The sequence below is a fragment of the Pteropus vampyrus genome, unplaced genomic scaffold, assembly GCF_000151845.1.
Source record: "Pteropus vampyrus isolate Shadow unplaced genomic scaffold, Pvam_2.0 Scaffold217, whole genome shotgun sequence".
NCBI classification, from domain to species: domain Eukaryota; kingdom Metazoa; phylum Chordata; class Mammalia; order Chiroptera; family Pteropodidae; genus Pteropus; species Pteropus vampyrus.
The window spans coordinates 3719628-3728504 of NW_011888998.1; positions in this window are offsets into that span (position 1 = coordinate 3719628).

Genomic DNA, 8877 nt, shown 5'->3' on the forward strand with positions numbered 1-8877 from the left:
ATTCACTAATCATACATCTGATGAGGGGTTAATATCCAAAATATATAAAAAACTTATACAACTCAACAACAAAAAAACAAACAATCCAATTAAAAAATGGGCAGAAGACCTGAACAGATACTTCTCCAAAGAGGAAATACAGATGGTTAAAAGACATATGAAAAGATGCTCAAGCTTGCTAACCATCAGAGAAATGAAAATTAAAACCAGAATGAGATATCACCTCACACCTGTCAGAATGGCTATCATCAATAAATCAAAAAAACAAGTGTTGGCGAGGATGCAGAGAAAAGGGAACCCTCATATATTGTTGGTGGGATTGCAAATCGGTACAGCCTCTATGAAAAACAGTCTGGGTGTTTCTCAAAAAATTAAAAATGGATATACCTTTTGACCCAGCAAGTGCACTTCTGGGTATTTATCCAAAGAAATAATTTTCGAAAACAATAATTCGTAAAGATCTAGGCACTCTAATATTTATGGCAGTACAACTTACAATAGCCAAGATATGGAAGCAACCTAAGTGCCCATCAACAGATGATTGGATAGAGAAATTATGGTTTATATATACAATGGAATATTACTCAGCCATTAAAAAAAAATGAAATTCTACCATTTACAATGACATGGATGGACCTAGAGGTTATTATGCTGAGTGAAATAAGTCAGACAGAGAAAGATAAATACCATGTGATTTCATTTATATGTGTAACCTAAGGAACAAAAAGAACAAACTGATCAAAAACAGACTCACAAATATAGTGGACAATTTGGTGACAGACAGAGGGGAGGTTTGGGGGGCTTGGAGAATGGAGTAAAGGGTTAAAAAAGTACTAATTAGTAGTTGATAGTTGGTCAGGGGGATGGGTAGCACAGCAGAAGGAATGCAGTTAGCATTAATATGATGGCTAAGTGGAGGGCCAGAGAGGGCGGGTGCAATTGGGAGTATTGTTTTATGAACTATATAGATGTCTAACCAATGTTATGTATACTTGAAGCTAATTTAAATAAATAAATTTTAAAAAATAAAGATATTTTGTATTAATTTTTTTGTATGGGTAATACATGCACATATTACAAAATTCAAACTGTCCAAAAAGATATACAGAAACTTTAAGTCTCTCACATCCCTATCTTTATGCATCTAGTTTCTTGTATATTCTTCCGTAAATATTCTATGCAAATATATTTTTATTTCTTTTAAATTTCAGATTTTTTATTGTTACCTAAAGTCCAGCCAACAGCTGAATTTATTTTAAATTTACAATGTTATTTTAAACAGCTACATGTGTAGATGTGCCATAATTTATTTAAATAGTCAAATATTACTGGACATGTAGTTTTTTTTTTTACAACTTTTTAGTTATAAAAATGATAAATATCTTTGAGAACAAATCTCTGTATATTATCATTTTCTTATAATAAATTCTCAGAAGTGGAAATTCTGTGTCAAAAAGAATGCTTGTGAGGCTATTGATAATATGCCTTCCCATATCAAAATGCAAAGCATATATTTCTTCCCTTCCCACACTGACCATCATTGATATTTTCAATATTAATACATATATTTGTTTTAATGCACATTTCATTAACATACATTTGTTTATATTTTCATAGCACTTGTATTTCATTGTTACACACTACCTTTGACCTTTTAAAATTGGAGTGTTTATATCTGATATTGGATTGGAAGTTAAATACATCAATCCTTTGAAAAATTTTTATCTTAAAAATTTATTGGGGTGATACTGGTTAATAAAATTATATAGGTTTTAAGTATACAGTTCAATAATACATCATATGTATACTGCATTGTGTGTTTACTACCCAAAGTTAAATTTCCTTCTGTCACCAATTCTGATCCCCTTTACCCTAACTCCCTCCATCCCCCCATCCCTGACTCTACTTTGGTAACCACTAAACTATTTTTTGTGTCCATTAGTCTCTGTTTGTTTGTCACTTTCAGTTTTATATACCACATATAAATGAAATCATATGGTTCTCAACTTTTTCTACCTGACATATTTCGCTTGGCATGATTGTCTCTAGATCCACCGATGTTGTTGTAGATGGCAGTATTTCATTTATTCTTATGACTGAGATATATTACATTGTATATATGTACTACATCTTCTTTATTCGAACATCTATCAAAGGGTGCTTCAGTTGTTTCCATGTCTTGGCCACCATGAATAATGTTGCTATGAACATTGGGGTACATATATCTTTACAGATAAATGTTTTTAATTTTGGGAGGGTAGATTACCAGAAGAAGGATTGCTGGGTCAAATGGTAATTCTATTCTTAAGTGTTTTGAGGACACTCCATACTGTTTTCCACAGCAGCTGTACCAATTTCAATTCCATCAGCAGTGTATGAGGGTTCCTTTTTCCTCACAACCTCTCCGACACTTGTTATTACTTATCCTGTTGGTGATAGCCATTCTCACAGGTATTAGGTGATATCTCATTGTGGTTTTGATTTGAATTTCTCTAATAGCTAGTGAAGTTGAGCATTTTTTCATATGTCTGTTAGCCATTCGTATGTCTTCTTAGGAGAAGTGTATGTTCAGGTCCTCTGCCCATTTTAAAATTAAATTGTTTTCTTTTCTGTAGTTAAGTTGTATACTTTGGATATTAGCCCGTTATCAAAGGAGTTGTTTGCAAGTATCTTCTCCCATTGAGTTGGTTGCCTCTTTGTTTTGTTGATGATTTCTTTTGCTGTGCAGAAGCTTTAAGTTTTATATAATCCAATTCATTTATTTTTGCTTTTACTTCTCTTGCCTTTGAGGTCAAATTTCTCAAATCCCCTCTAAAACCAAAGTCCATGAGTTTAGTATCTATGTTGTTTTCTATACAATTCATGGCTTCAGGTCTTATATTCATGTCTTTGATCTATTTTGAGGTAATTTGGTGTATGGTGACAGAGAGTAGTCTAATTTTATTCTTTTTCATGTGGCTTTCCAATTTTCCCAGTACCACTTATTGAAGACGCTTTCATTTCTTTGTTGTATGTTTTTGGCTCCTTTGTAGAAAATTATTTGCCCACATGTATGTGGATTTATTCCTGGGCACTTCATTCTGCTCCATTAGTCTGTGAGTCTGTTTTTCTTCCAATACCATGCTGCTTTGATTATTGTCACTTTGTAGTATAATTTGAAGTCAGGCAAAGTGATACCTCTGGCCTTGTTCTTTTTTTCTTAAGCTTGCTTTGACTATTCAAGGTCTTTTGTGATTCCATACAAATCTGATGATTTTTTTTTTTTAAATGCTGTTGGGATTTTAATGGGAATTGCATCAAACCTGCATATTGCTTTGGGAAATAAGGCCATTTTAACTATGTTGATTCTGCCAGTTCATGAACACAGAATATATTTCCATTTCTTTGTGTCTTCTTCAATTTCTTTTAATAATGTCTTATAGTTTTTAGTTCATAGCTCCTTCACATGCATTGCTAAGTTTATTACTAGGTATTTTATTCTTTTTGCTGTAATTATAAAAGGAATTGTTTTTTCCATTTCTTTTTCTGAAAATTTGCTTTTAGTATATAGCAATGTTTTGGATTTTTGTACTTTGATTTTGTATCCTGAAACTTTACTGTATTTTGTTTATTGTTTCTAGTAGTTTTTTAGTGGAATTCATAGCATTTTCTATATAGAGAATCATGTCATCTGCAAAAAGTGACAATCTGACTCCTTTACTCCTATTTTGGATGCCTTTTATTTCTTTCTTTTACCTGATTGCTCTAGCTAGGACTTCCAACATGATATTGAATAAGAGTGGTGATAGCAGACAGCCTTGTCTTGTTTCTGATCTTAGAGAGAAGACTTTGAATTTTTCACCATTAAGTTTATTAGCTGAGTGTTTGTCATATATGGTCTTTATTATGTTGAAGTACTTTCCTTCTATACCCATTTTATTAAGTATTTTAATCAAAAAATGGATGCCATATCTTATCAAATCCTTTTTTATGCATCTATTGATATAATCACATGATTCCTACCCTTTGCATTATGTTGTGTATCACATTAATCAATTTGCATACATTGAACCATCCTGTGGCCCTAGAATGAACCCCACTTGATTGTGATGTATAATCTTTTTAATGTATTATTGTATTCAATTTGATTTTATTTTGTTTAGGGTTTTTGCACCTGTATTCATTAGAGATATTGGTCTATAGCTTTCTATTTTTGTGTTATCTTTACCAGGTTTTGAATCTGGGCAATATTTGCTTCATAAAATGAGTTAGGAAGCATTAACTAGTCTTCAATTTTTTGGAAAAGTTTGACAAGAACAGATATTAAACTGTCTTTGAAAGTTTGGTAGAAGTCATTAGTGAAGCCATCTGGTTCTGGACTTTTACTTTTGGGGAGGTTGTTGATGATTGTTTTAATTTCTTTACTGTTGATCAGTCTATTTAGATTTTCCAGTTTTTGTGATTCATTCCTGGAAGGTTGTATATTTCTAAGAACTAGTCCATTTCTTCTAGATTATTCAATTTAGTGTCAAATAATCTTTTGTAGTATTCTCGTATGATCCTTTGTTTTTCTGTGGTATCTGTCATAACGTCTCCTCTTTCATTTCTGATTTTGTTTGTGTCCCTTCTCTTTTTTCCTTAATAAGTCTAGCCAATGGGTTTACCAATTTTACTGAACTTTTCAAAGATTCAGCTCTTCATTGCATCAATTTTTTTTCTATTGTGTTTTTGTTCTCAATTTTATATTATTCTGCTCTAATTTTTATTATTTCCTTCTGTCTGCTGACTTTGGGCTTCATTCATTCTTTTTTTTTTTTTCTAGTTTTTAAGATGCAATACTAGGTTGTTTGGGCTCATTCTTGTTTCTTGAAATAGGCCTGTAATGATATGAACTTTTCTCTTATTACTGCTTTTGCTGTATCCCAAAAGTTTTGATATGTTGTATTTTCATTCTTGTTTGTTTCCATATATCTCTTGATCTCTCCTCTTATTTCTTCTTTGAACCAGTCATTCCTTAGTAGCATGTTGTTTAATCTCCACATATTTGTGGTTTTTCCAGCTTTATTTTTTCAGTTGATCTCCAGTTTCAAAGCATTATGGTCAGAGAATATACTTGGTATGATTTCAATCTTCTTAAATTTATTGAGGCTAGTTTTATGTCCCATCAAATGATCTATGCTTGAGAATTTTCCATGTGCACTAGAGAAGAATATATATCTGGTGTTTTGGGATGAAATGTTCTGTAAATGTCAATTATGTCCATTTGGTCTAACATGTAATTTAAGACTGATATTTTCTTATTGATTTTCTGTTTAGACGATCTATCCATAGCTTTTAGTGGAGCATTTAGGTACCTTGATATAATTGTATTTTTGTTAGTTTCTCCCTCTAGTTCTGTTAGTAGTTGCTTTATATATTTTGGTAGTCCCTGAATGGGAGCATATATATTGATGAGTGTTATATCTTCTTGATGTATTGTCCACTTTATCATTATGAAGTATCTATGTTTGTCTCCATTATCTTTTTTATCTTGAAATCTGTTTTGTCAGATATAAGTATGGCTATACCCGCTTTTCTCTGAATGCTATTTGCTTGGAGCATTGTTTTTCACCCTTTTGCATTGAGTCTTTCTTTATCCTTGCAGCTGAGATGTGTCTCTTGTAGGCAACATATGGTTGGGTTTTGTTATTTGATACAATGCTTACTCTGTGCCTTTTTATTGGTGAGTTCAGTGCATTTACATTTAAGATGATTATTGAAATATGAGGATTTTCTATAGCCATTGTATCTTTTGTCTTCTAGTAGCTAGGTGTCTCCATTGTTTATTTGCCCTTGTGTTTGTTATTTTAGTTTGGTAATGCTTTTTTCCCCCCTTTCTCCTTCTGCTTTTATGTTATTTGTCTCAGTTCTGGATTTTTTTTTGTGTGTAGTTACCATTAAGTTTATGTAAAATTAAGTTTCATATATACGGTGGTCCTTTTTCTTCTGCATGTGTTGTATCTCAAGCCCCCTTTGTAAATTTAGACCTTTACTCCCTCTCTTTTTCTGTTTTTGTCATCTCAAATTATTTTTATTTATGCTATGAATTCATTTCTGAGTTGCATTAGCTATTGTCTTCCTTTTATCTTTTAAAAATATTTTTATCTCCTTTTACCATTGTGTAATATTTAAGCTTATAGGTCTTGTTCTTAGTAAGTGTTGTAATTTCCTGTTTCTGTCTGTCTGTTAGTTATCTTACTCATAGTTTTATATTTGTTGTCTTTTTGTTTCAAGTAGAATGACCCTCTTTGGCATTTTCTGTAATGCAGGCCTTGTGGGGGAAAATTCCCTCTGCTTCAGTATGTCTGAAAATGTCTTTATTTCTCCTTCATATGTAAAGGAGAACTTTGCTGGATATATTATTTTTGGCTTGTAATTTCTCTCTTTCAATAGTTTAAATATATGATTCTACTTCTAGCTTGTGGAGTTTTTGTTGAAAAATCTGATAATAATATAATGGGTTTTCCTTTATGGATTTCCATCTGCTTTTCCCTGCCTATCTTGAGAATCCTTTCTTTGTCATTAATTTTTGACAATTTTAATATAATGTGTCTTGGAGAATGCCTTTTTGAATTGAGTAGTTAGGTGTTCTGTGTGCTTCTTGGATTGTAGCATTCAGTTCTTTCCATAGGTTTGGAAAATTCTTGTTGACTGTTTGAATAGGCTCTCTGTTCCCTTCTCCTTTTCTTCTTTTGGTATAACTATTATTCTTATATTGCTCTTTCTGATGGTATCAGATAGTTCTTGCAGAGTTCTTTCATTTTTTTTCACTCTCAAGTTTTTTTCTTCTATCTGCCTCATTTCCAGATTTCTGTCTTCGATGTCACTAATTCTTTCTTCCATCTAGTCAATTGTATTTCATAAGCTTGCTATTCCACAGCTCACCTCTTTTATTGACTTCTTCAGATCTAGAATTTCTATTTCATTCTTTTTTAAAGTTTTAATCTCTTTGGTAAAATATTCCTTTTGTTCATTGATATTGTTTCAGAGTTCATTAAACTATCAGAATTTTATTGCATCTCATTGAGTTTTTTCAGAACTGCGATTTTGAATTTTCTGTCATATAAATTGCATATTTCTGTATCTTTAAGTCTATTTTCCAAGATTTAAAATTTTCTTTCTGAGCTGCCTTGTCATCTTGGTTGTTCATGGTATTTGGTAGATTATTTCTCTGCCCAGGCATTTATGGGAATGTACTCTGCTTTTTTTCTTTTTTTAAATATTATTATTAAGAATTATCTCTCTTAAGCAGGTTGATAAGAAGATTTTTAAACATGTTTTCCAGCGATGGGACGCAAACCTTCTGCACGTGGCAGATAATGCCCTTTATTCCCTGGGGATATGTGTCACCTTGGTCCCAGAACTCCATCCCCATGAGAAATGTGATGGGTGACTGGATCTGAGCCACAGAATAGCCTGTGAAGTCCCAGTGCTGCCCCAGCAGCCAGATGCAGTGTTGCGCTGCCTCTTCCCAAATCAGCCTGGATTGAGAAAGGCCTCTGGTGTGCCTGTGGCTGTTTTCCTTTTAGTAATTCTGATCACCAAGCTTCAGCTGCCTGGCTTCTATATCTCCAACCCTGTTACTGGGACCAGCTGCAGTGTGTGTTTCCTCCATTTCCTAGTACTTACTGCTGCAGTTTCTTCTAGGGCCCACTGCTAGCTCTGAAAATATGTGGGGCAGCAATCTATGAGACGATAGGGGGAAGCGGCCAGGCTCCATGACTCAGCTTTCTGCCTGGCAATGGTGGTTGCTAAAACATAGTTGTCGCCCCTCTGTATTCTGTCTCTGCCCTGGTCACTAGGTTCCAGCACTGTAGTATATGCTGATCACTCAGGCAGGAATGCTCAGAGAGTGCATACAGCTACCTGATTCTTCCCTTCTCCTTGAGTCCTTCAAGGAACTCTGGGATGCATCTGCAGCACCAGTCTCCACTCCTCTCCCTTTCCCCTTCCCTTGCTCACCTGATTCTCCCACCTTCAGATGCTCTGATGCACAGATCTCCCAGACATGTTTGTGTTTTAGGCTGAGTGTTTTGTGTTAGATTGTATATGTTCAGTTTGTTGCACTTTCAAGGGGAGATTGTAGTGATCCCTCACATCACTACACTTCTGAATCATCCCTCTAAGTTTTAATAGATTAGATTTACCTGATCACATTTAATGTGATTATTGATATTGGGTTTGTTATTTAGAATTCTGTGTAATTTCTCTTTCCCCTCCTAACTTTTATTGTATTGACAAGATTTTATTTATTTTAGTATTTGCCTATCAATAATTTAGAAGTTAAGCATTCTATTCCTCAATTATTCTTATATTTTAACATACATGCTTAAATATATATATATATTTCATAATGCTTAGAATTACTCAAACACATTAGCTAGTTTTTCATTCCCTAAACACTCCAACAACTTCTATTCTATTGATATTTGGATTTCAAGGACTAGATTACTATTTAATGAATGTCTTACAATTAAAACACTTAGCTGAAAAATAAATTGTAGATGATTCAATATCCAGCGTGATAGAGTTGGGAGGTTAAGAAATCCTCTCTCTAAAAAGCAACTATGGAGCTGAAAAAATTGTCAAAAACAACCATTTCAGTACTAAAAATTTACTAAAAGCATACTTAGAAACTTTTATTCATGAAAGGTAGTAAACTCTGCATAAGAACAGTATGAGTCTACATGTGGTACTCTTGCCCAAGGATTTCCAGTTCCATTATTTCAGATTTCCTGGCATGACATGGGGTGGTCCATGAATACAGGAGCCTTACTGCCACTGCAGGAAGGGACTCACTTGATTAAGAACACTGTTAAGATGGTGATGTCAGTGGTAAGCAAATAGGGATGATCAATG